The sequence below is a fragment of the Anser anser genome (assembly GCF_964211835.1).
Source record: "Anser anser genome assembly, chromosome: 1".
NCBI lineage: Eukaryota > Metazoa > Chordata > Aves > Anseriformes > Anatidae > Anser > Anser anser.
The window spans coordinates 5,573,784-5,583,551 of NC_139720.1; the positions used below are offsets into that span (position 1 = coordinate 5,573,784).

General features: G+C 39.6%; 1 long non-coding RNA gene across 6 annotated transcripts in view; it reads right to left on the minus strand.

Annotated features, from left to right (window-relative positions):
* LOC310892269 overlaps positions 1-6,285 on the minus strand; it is a 51,647-nt gene extending 45,362 nt beyond the window's left edge. For all 6 annotated transcript variants that reach the window (XR_014578001.1, XR_014578002.1, XR_014578003.1 and 3 more), the window contains exon 1: positions 5,719-6,285. This is a non-coding gene — a long non-coding RNA (uncharacterized lncRNA). The remainder of the gene's footprint in view (positions 1-5,718) is intronic.
* Between the last annotated feature and the right edge of the window lie 3,483 nt (positions 6,286-9,768).

The following is a 9,768-nucleotide window of genomic DNA, read 5'->3' on the forward strand; positions in this document are numbered from 1 at the left end:
GTGTGTACATTGAGATAAGCATGTTACCTAGAGTATTTAAGGATGCTATAGTCAATGGACAATTAATCAATACTGTCAGTGAAGTTTACTGATCTGCACATTTGACCAAATAAAGGTTGACTATTTTTCCTTGAGATTATTGTTTTTGAAGGACTGCTAGGTGTATTGAGACTCCACTCACTGACATATACCAAACTCCTGATGTCATTCAGTATGAACTAAGGAGTTCAAAACATTAGCTTGGCCTTGACAAATATGACATAGAGCTTAAGGGAGAGCCATTTCCTTCTGGACGAGCAGCTGGGAAGGCACCAGGATAATCTTGGGCATTTCAAATATCGCCGTATACCCATGTGTGAGTAATCAAATCAGACCATAAATCTCCTTTTGCTACAAAAGAGCTTAAACTTACAGCTGTCGTGTAGATGCCTGCATATAGAAAATGTATACTCATAATGCCAGGGGTTGAGGGTTCTACTTGGTTGTTCTTTCAGTGAAGAAAGTTGAAGTCCCCCATGAGAACAAAGAGTAGTGATTGTGAGACTTCTCCCAACTGCCTATGGAATATTTAACCTGCTCTTCATCTTGTTTGAGCAGTCTATAGCAGAGTCCCACCACGACTTCTGTCATGTTGACCTTACCCCTGGTTCTTACCCATAAACATTCAACCCTATTGTCACCATCATTAAAGTCAAGACAATCAAAACACACCCTAACACACAGGGCTACCCCACTGCTTCTCCTTCCTAGCCTATCTCTTCTGAAGAGTTTACAGACATCCATTGCAGCACTCCAGCTGGGCGAGTCAACCCATCATGTTTCTGTGATGAGTAACTGTGTCATAGCTTTCCTTCTGCACAACATCTTCCAGCTCTTTCTGTTTGTTGTCCATACTGCGCATGCACTGATGTAGAAGCACTTCAGTTGGCTAGTGATCCTGTCACCTTTTGGGAGGGAGAAGCCCTAATTTCTACATGACCATTCTCAGGCATGGCACTTCTGTGATTTCTAATAATATCCCTTGTGTCTTTGCTGTCACATGGCTCTCCAACCCCTACCTCCACTGGGATGTCAGACTGAAGGACCTTGCTAGCACACTGCCCCATAATCATTGGTGTATTGACCCACGGCTTATCTTTAGCAATCCTGGTTTCATCCCTTTTCCCTTTCAAAATTAGTTTAAAGCTCTTTCAATAAGCCCTGCTAACTCCTGTGCAAAAAATCCTTTTCCCCCTTTGAGACTGTTTTCCCCTGTCTGTTGCCAGTGGTGCTGGTGTCACGTTAAATGTCCCATGATCAAAAAATCCAAAGTCCTACCAGTGACAACTGGCTCAGAGACATATATTGATCTGCTGGCTCTTCCTGTTTTCTCTCCTCATCATTCCCTGCAAATGGAGGGATAGAGGAGGACACTACTCATGCTCCTGATCTGTTAACTAGTTGTCCCAAGGCTTTGAAGTCTCTCTTAATTGCCCTTGGACTTTTTGTTGGAACTCCATCACTGCCTACCCGGAAAATCAATAATGGATAATAATCTGAGGGCTACACTAGGATAGGAAGCTTTATCTTCAAGCCGCCTAATGCCATTTCAGATTTCCTAAGATATCCCATCTGACATCCATCTGCTCTTCCAGAAAGGTATGGTTCTCCCATGGGTCTTGCATTACACCTTCCAGGCCTGCACAGATGTTCTGGATACCTCAGGGCATTTCGAATGACGGTAAATGACTGGTTTTAGGCAACTAAATCAAATCCTAAGTGAAAGCTGTATGTGTCCCTATCTGAACCATCTGTCTAGACTTACCTTATTGTCAACATAATCACTGAAATTCAAGGTACAATCCATTTGACCAAAAGAAGGTGTTTAAATTAGAATATGATTAATAACTCCTTCCTCTTCTCCCTCACAGTTTCCTTTGGTCATTTATGCCTAGTGGAAGTAGAAGTAAAAGTACAAGCCTATGGTCTTGATTAGGTACTGATATGATCAGGTGGCATTTTCCTACATCTAGTCCAAATGAAAATGATCATATAAGACAAAAAAAAAAAAGGAAAATTGGGTCCTCTATTTCTTCCATCCAGATATAGTTAGTGATTATGTCTGAGTCTAGATAATAAGATTTATGTATGTGAATGGAAATAAGATCTGGTGAAGAATGCTCTGATGGATTTATGTTTCTGTCTGTTGTGGTCAATAGGCCATTAATCTCTGACTATAAGCACTATATCAATTTATTTAACTCTGCATATGCCAGGTAGACCTATTCAAATCCAGTAAAACCAAACTAATCTTTAATTGTTTATGTGACACCAAAATCTGCAGAACCTCTCTTTCACATTCTTTTCTCTTTCCCTGACCAGTAGAAGAATTAAAATCACAGGTAGGGATAAATTAATCTCCAGATTCTGAGCTCTCTTTACACTTATGCAAGCAGCCTCAACATTTCACAACAGTAATCTGACATTTTATTTTACTTTTTGTTGGAAAATGAAGAGACCTTGATAGATTGAAAACTTGACAAAAATATTGTAGGAATAATACTTGTAGCTCTAAATGTTGTAGTTAAGTATTATGTATTGTTCTCAATATCTTTTTTTTTTTTTTTTGGGGGGTAATGCAGAGGAAGCCAAATTGAGTGATTAATCTTTGACCTATATCTGTAGGAAGTAATTTGAACAACACCTTTTAAGAAGTCTAGCCTTCTCTGTAGCATGCACATCGCTTTCATTAACATTAAATACAGTTACATGTGCACACCAGGGTATAAGCTACTAAGTAGACATTAATTGGCTAAGAAATGATCCACTATTTATTCTCCTTGAAGCTAGTGTTTGGGAACACCATTTTGGCATGCTACATTCACAACTTTTTGAGGGCATGTTTGTTCATTTTCCTTTAACTTTTTAAATTATCAAATTTCTTCAGTGACTTCAGTGACTTGCTTCAGTGTATACAGCCATTTAGAAGAAAGAAGGTTCAGTAGTTAACCTCAAGAATTTATTCTGCTTCCATGTCTCTTTATAGACCAATTCCTATAAAACATCATCAATATCTTAACTCAAAACTGATCAACTAATAAGATCAGAGGAAATTATTTCTGGGTCTGCAGTCCAAACTACTTTGTGACTGTAGAAAAGGTAGTTTGAAAGAAAATATAGAGTACTTCTTTATGTCTCAGAGAGTTTATCCAAAAGACACTGTTCTTTCTTTGTAGCAGTTAACCCATCCAAAACATCAGGCTGTGAAAATAAGGCAACTAACTTAGTGGTACAAGAGCTATAACCTTACATTAAGCATGTTATCTTAATGGACCACTTACAAATAAAAATTGCTTAATTACCACATCAGATTGCCATTGAAATTGGGTTCAGGATTCCCAATAGCTTTTACAAACCATAACCTTAATCTAACCAGGTTGGCTTTTGTATTTCAAATCAACTTTTAAAGCATTAGAATTAAAAGTGCAAGTATTTGATAGAACATATTGACAGCTTTGGGGCCCGCTTTGTTTGTGTGGGGAGTGTGGAATATTGTGTTTCAAAATCAGAGAAACCCCTTATGTATTTTTGCAGTTTCCAAATTGTGATTACAGAAAATTTCGAATTTGTGCATTTCTCTCTTTTGACTACAAGTCTTACTGGTTAGCTCAGACAAGGCAGTTAAAAATTATGTGAGATGACTTCTACCTTTTTCTATTTTTTCCTTACCATGGAGATATTCAAAATATGAGAAAGATTTTGGGGAACAGTGTAGTCAAGTTTAAAATTTAGGCAGTAAGCTCACCCTCGCATACATTTGGTATTATTTAAGCTGGATTCTTTCTATAAACATTTGTCTGAATCTGATGTCTTCTAATGTTGCAGGCATGCAAGAGAGATAAGTTATGAATTTGTCTCTTGTATGTTAGGTTCTGGTTCAACCATGCAAAGGTTAACTCTGGAATAAGGGACATTTGTCCATTTATTTTACACATCTCTCTCCTTTATTTATTTTTATTTCTCTTTGCTTAAGTTAAATTGATGCTGGCCATTACTGTCAGGCCCTGACAGTGCTGTAGGCTTAAATATAAAGAAGGCAGAGCTGATTATTTTTCCCCCTGGGAGTTACCCTCTGGCCTGCAGGCAGTTCTTTTAAAAATAGCTTCCCTCTGACTGATGCCATTATTATCACAGATACAATTCCCAACTTGACTGTCCAGATCAGAAATGAAACCTCTGTGTTCAAGAGCAGCATGCTGCATGCACTGCTTTCCTGTTGTGTTCAGACGAGTTCTGTCTATAGGCTGTGTAGCAAGATTTTTCTGGGTATTGTTTTGTTTGGTTTCTGTATATTTGATCATGCTTGTCATACAAGAGTAAAAGCTGAGGGCAAGATGCTGGTGAGCCTAGAATATACGCGTAAAAAAATGATGTTCTGCTTTCCTAGACCTGCTCAGACAGTGTTGGCAGGCTGGTGGCACTTGCATTTGTATTTCTCTAGAAGAAAAAGAAAACAAAACTGGAAAACAATCCTAGTATCTCAAATATACTATTGGGAATGTCTATCTGCTACAGACTACTATCTGCTCAAACAAATAACATAAGATCCCTGCCTCAGTTTTAGCTTTTAGTAAAATGGACATCTGCTTATTTTAAAGACAGTCTCACTGCAATCACCAGGAGGCATGATATATGCAGGCAACCTGACTTCTGTCCAGAAGTTGCCATAAGTTTACCGAGCACTTGAGAAAATGGATGGTTTCACCCCTCTCTGAATAGTGGAAAGGTCAGGCTTGTTCCTGTAAACTAAAATTTCTGTTTTCAGCTCCACTCAGAGATACATTAATTCCCATTTTTAGCTGAGGTTAAGAAAGAATCACAACACTCATATGAATGGTACAGTACCTTTCTGGTATCACTGTGTGTGGTGGTTTTGCCCAGCTGGGCAACTGAACTCCACCAGAACTTCTATCTCACTCCCCCTCCTCAAAAGGAAAGGGGGAAAGAATACAATGAAAAGTGCTCAAGTGTTGAGATAAGGACAGGGAGATCACTCACCAATTACTGTCATTGGCAAAACAGACTCAGCACAGGGAGATTAATATTATTTATTGCCTATTACTAAAAGACTATAGCAATGAGAAACTAAAAGCAAGCTATAAACACCTTCCCCCCATCCAACCTCTTCTACGTCCTCCCCCCCGGGCAGCACAGGGGAACGGGGAACAGGGGCTGCAGTCAGTCCCTGATGCTTCGTCTCTGCCGCTCCTTCACCATCACTCTCTGTCCCTGCTCCACGTGGGGTCCCTCCCACGGGATGCCGTCCTTCCCAAACTAATCCTGCGGGGGCTGCCCACAGGCAGCAGCTCTTCAAGAACTGCTCCCACACAGCTCCATACCACGGGTTCCATCTGTTAGGAGAAAACTGCTCCAGCACGGGTCCCCCACGGGCAGCAGCTCCCCCCAACCCCCCTGCTCCTGCCTGGGCTCCTCTCCACGGGCTGCAGCTCCGGCCCGGGGCCTGCTCCTGCGGGGGCTCTCCATGGGCCGCAGCCTCCTCCAGGCCACATCCACCTGCTCCACCGGGGGCTCCTCCACGGGCTGCAGCGTGGAGATCTGCTCCGTGTGGGACCCATGGGCTGCAGGGGGACAGCCTGCTCCGCCAGGGGCCTCTCCACTGGCCGCAGGGGAACTGCTGCTCTATGCCTGGAGCGCCTCCTGCCCTCCTGCTGCACTCACCTTAGGGGCTGCAGGGCTGGTTCTCACTCCTTGCTCTCCCAGCTGCTGTTGTGCAGCAGGTTTTTTTTTTTTTTTTTTTCCTTTCTTAAATATGCTCTCACAAAGGCACTAACAACGTTGCTTATTGGCTCGGCTCTGGCCAGCGGCGGGTCCCTTTTGGAGCCATCTGAAACTGGCCCTTACCTAACCTGGGACAGCTTCTGGACTCTTAAAGAAACCACTCCTGCAGCCCCCTGCTACCAAAACCTTGACACGAAACCCAATTCACTTTCCTGGTCATCAAAACCACAATGTGTACTAAACCATAGCACATGTTTCCCATCTATCTAGAAACTCAGATCAAAGGCAAAGTCCATATGTTTAAATATCTGCCACAATGCCGTCTCAGAACAATCCTTTCTTCAATGATTTTCCAGGTTGGTATATACATTGCTGGAAAAGGAGAGCTGTTGGTGAAATTCTCATGTCATGCAGAAAAGGTGAGTGGTGGTAGAACAGTCCACTGAAAAGAAATCTGGACTCGGTGACTTTAAGACTTAATTTCTCACCAACTTCCCTCCGCTCTCCCCCCCCCCCCCCCCCCCCGATTCCTTCATAAAATTATAAGAACAGAGAGTTTGATATTTAAGCCCCTGAAGCACAAATATTAGGTGAATATTAGGTTTACTTTACAGTTGTATACAGTGCAGTACAGAACAACTGTACTGTACAGCCTACTTTCTTTATAGGGATGTTTTGATGCTTAATCTTTGTGAATCACGATGAGATCCTTAGATAAAAGATGCTATGTAGTATTCCGTAAGGCCTCAGGCATGAAAGCATCATTAATAATTTAACAATAAAAAATATGGTTACCCTAGAGGCTGTCAGATACCTCTGGTGGTAGAAATACCTACACAGATAAGTACTCTAACATTGGTTGATTAATTCATTTGATGAATTTCTCAGTATTTTCGAATACATTTGACAATGTCTTTCATTATCCATTTAACTTGCATATTGCTGTTAAACTGTTATCTCATGAATGTAAAAAATGCTTAACCCAAGTATTAAATTAAGAAGTTGCTAGGCAGTGCCGTCTAATGTCAGCATGTCTCAATGCGAAGTGAAGTTTTCAGAGTTTCACTTAACTACAAAAGGTGTTCAGAGAATGTAGAACATTTATACAAGCTTTCTATTTGGGGATGTGAACTATTAAAGCCATTTTGAAAATTTTCTTGGTGAAGATGCTGGTCCAAGAGCTTGCCCAGGATGTAATTAAAAGATTCAGAAATAAGTATGTGAAGTATCTCCAGCTTTCTGATGACATAAATGGTGGCCTTATGGACAAGGAAGCTGTCAAGTTAACTGTATCAGATTATAACTTTCACTAAGTTAGGGCATAAAGTGACTTGAAGATATATGACCTTAGCTGTCTGCAGATATTCAGAGCTGATGTTACAAACTCATACTCATCTACCATACAGAAACTATTTGGTCTAGAACCTTATCATATAGATTTAGGTGTGATTTCTGGATCTTCTCTTTGACCGTGTAAGGTCTGTAAAGCTGATGCAACCCTCAGCTGGAAGGCTACACACAAGGGCGATATGAAGCATTAAATATAAATGTTTATGAACTTTGTTTCTGCTGGAATTTTAAGGTGATGATTGATAGGTCAAGGTTCACAATTTATTTGTGAAAGAAAATGACCCTAACAGACAGAATTGGCCTGTGCTAAAATCTGCTATACAGATGTGAGTTTATATAATGGCACACAATCTTTCCTACAGCAATCTACCCTGTAATCAAACAAGACATTTACTAGACAAAAAGCAGGCACAGGCAGAGTAAATAACTTCTCAAAGGTTATAAAAAAGGTTACCAAAAAGGGTTTCTTTCTGGGATAGACTTGAATCTCAAAACACCTTTTAATGCTACAAACCCATCCATTCTTTGGATATTTGGCTTAACTGAAATGGTTGAGAATCCCCTTAGTTATAGGCATGGTGAGAGTGAAGATTTCATCACAGAGAATTGTCAAATACTCAGTAATCACTTATATTCAAATATGCTGCCATTAAAATATTCTCTTAACAAGATCTGCATTGTTTTATTTAGCAATGGAATAAAGAATGGATGTGACTTATTTGTTTTTGCTTCTTTTCACAGATGATTATATAGTAAAGGTGAAGGAGACCCTATTTTTTAACACATCAAAGCATTTGTTTTACTATTTAATTCTTTGGTACTGACTCTCCTGAGGCCTCTGCTGTTATGAGCTAATGCAAATTACATCAGGAAATCCAATGGGCTTAGTAAACACTGAATATTAATTCAAGATGTTTTTGGAAATGCATAAACAGCATCAGTCCCAAAATCCAGAGCAGAAGCAAATAACAATGTTAAATTGATATGTCAGAATTTTATGTGGAGTGTTGTTTTGGCCATAAAAATCAGCTTTTTCTTGCCATGTTGAATGATCATGTCCTGCTATTATAACACATGAATTCTAAATGGTTGAGAGATAGCCCTGCTTCCCCCATGTTATAGCCAGGGCTTGCTCAAATTGCTAAGTGCTGCTTTCCCAGTGTTTTCCTTTTCTGTAGGAAAATCTATTTTTTTTTTAAATCAATTTAATCTATTTTTTTGAAAAGAACTAGAGTTTTCTTATGAAGAACTCAGAGCAGGACTTAGGAAACCTATAGTTAGTCTCCAGATCTTATCAGACACTCTGGTTAAGTTAGAACATTGCTGTTGTTCATCTATAAATACCTTCTTCTGCTTTAGTTTTGTCTAGATAGACAATAGATGGTTTAGGAGAAATGTTTTCCATACTTCAGCTAGCACAAGACAATCCAACTGTCAACTGTTGCCTCCTGGAAAAATGTTTCCAAGTCAGGTCTGCCCTACAGCCAATTTCATATATGAAAATCAGAACGATCGTAGTTCATCTAAGAATCTTGCCAATTGACAGCTTAAAATCAAGAAAATATCTGTCACTGCCAGATGTTCCCATGTCATCTTAAAGCACCTGATTTTTGAAATACAGCTTGTGGCTGATATCAGAATAATATATGCAGTTGTCTTCTCCAGGAAGCCGGATGCTGCTTAGCCTAACACAAGATAGCATCAATGTGGCTCTGAAGAAGTCGTGGACATATCATTAAATATTCTGGATGCCAGACTGGACATCTGAAGGAAAGATCTAGTGCTGTCTGTCTAAGGCCTATTGACTGAGACAAAGACTGTTTTGTATTTCTTTTCAATTTTTTTTTTTTGTGTGTGCTTCGTTCAGAGACAGAGATAGGTTGTCTGAATATGGAAATGGATAAGAAGGGTGCATTGGCATGTAGCTTTTTTTACATGCATCATTATATATTTTAATATTCATCTTGGGAACCTTTCTTATGTAAAATATGTAAGACCTAATCTCACTTGAAGTCTGAAAAGTATCTGAAAGTTTGAGCTTCTGGTATCCAAGCAAATCCTCAAATTCTGTTAATAAAATACTCTAACAGAGAGTAGGAAAGGCAGTCACGACGTGTAAGCAAAGGTTTCACTAAATGTGGAACTAGTGATACACAGAGACTCATCAGATGATAGCTGTCCATATAGAGTAGTATTCATTCTCTGAAGTGTGCACCTACTTTCCTTGATGTACCAGAGATTAAAAGAAATAATAATAACAAAAAAGGAAATTTGAATATATTATAGTCCTTTGACCTCAACTGATGCTTGTATTTTTAGTATTAGTCTTCAGATGAGTTCATTCTACCTCACAGCTCGTTGTGGACATTCATTTAAATGCCTTGTGAAACCACTACCAATTGCTCAATTGCCCAATATGACGATCAGAGCTCCTGAAGCCACAGGTTCCACTTTACAGGATGGAAAAGAAGTGTGATGCACTCTGACAGCAAAGGAGCATCTTTTTCTTTCTCTATTAGCCTTCCTTTTGGAGAGGCTGGAAGACACATGATGTTTCCAGGGTCTACTGACAACAAAAGCAGTTTGGTACAGAGTTGTACTCAGTTTTTCTATAAATATAAACTCAAACCCAATATTACT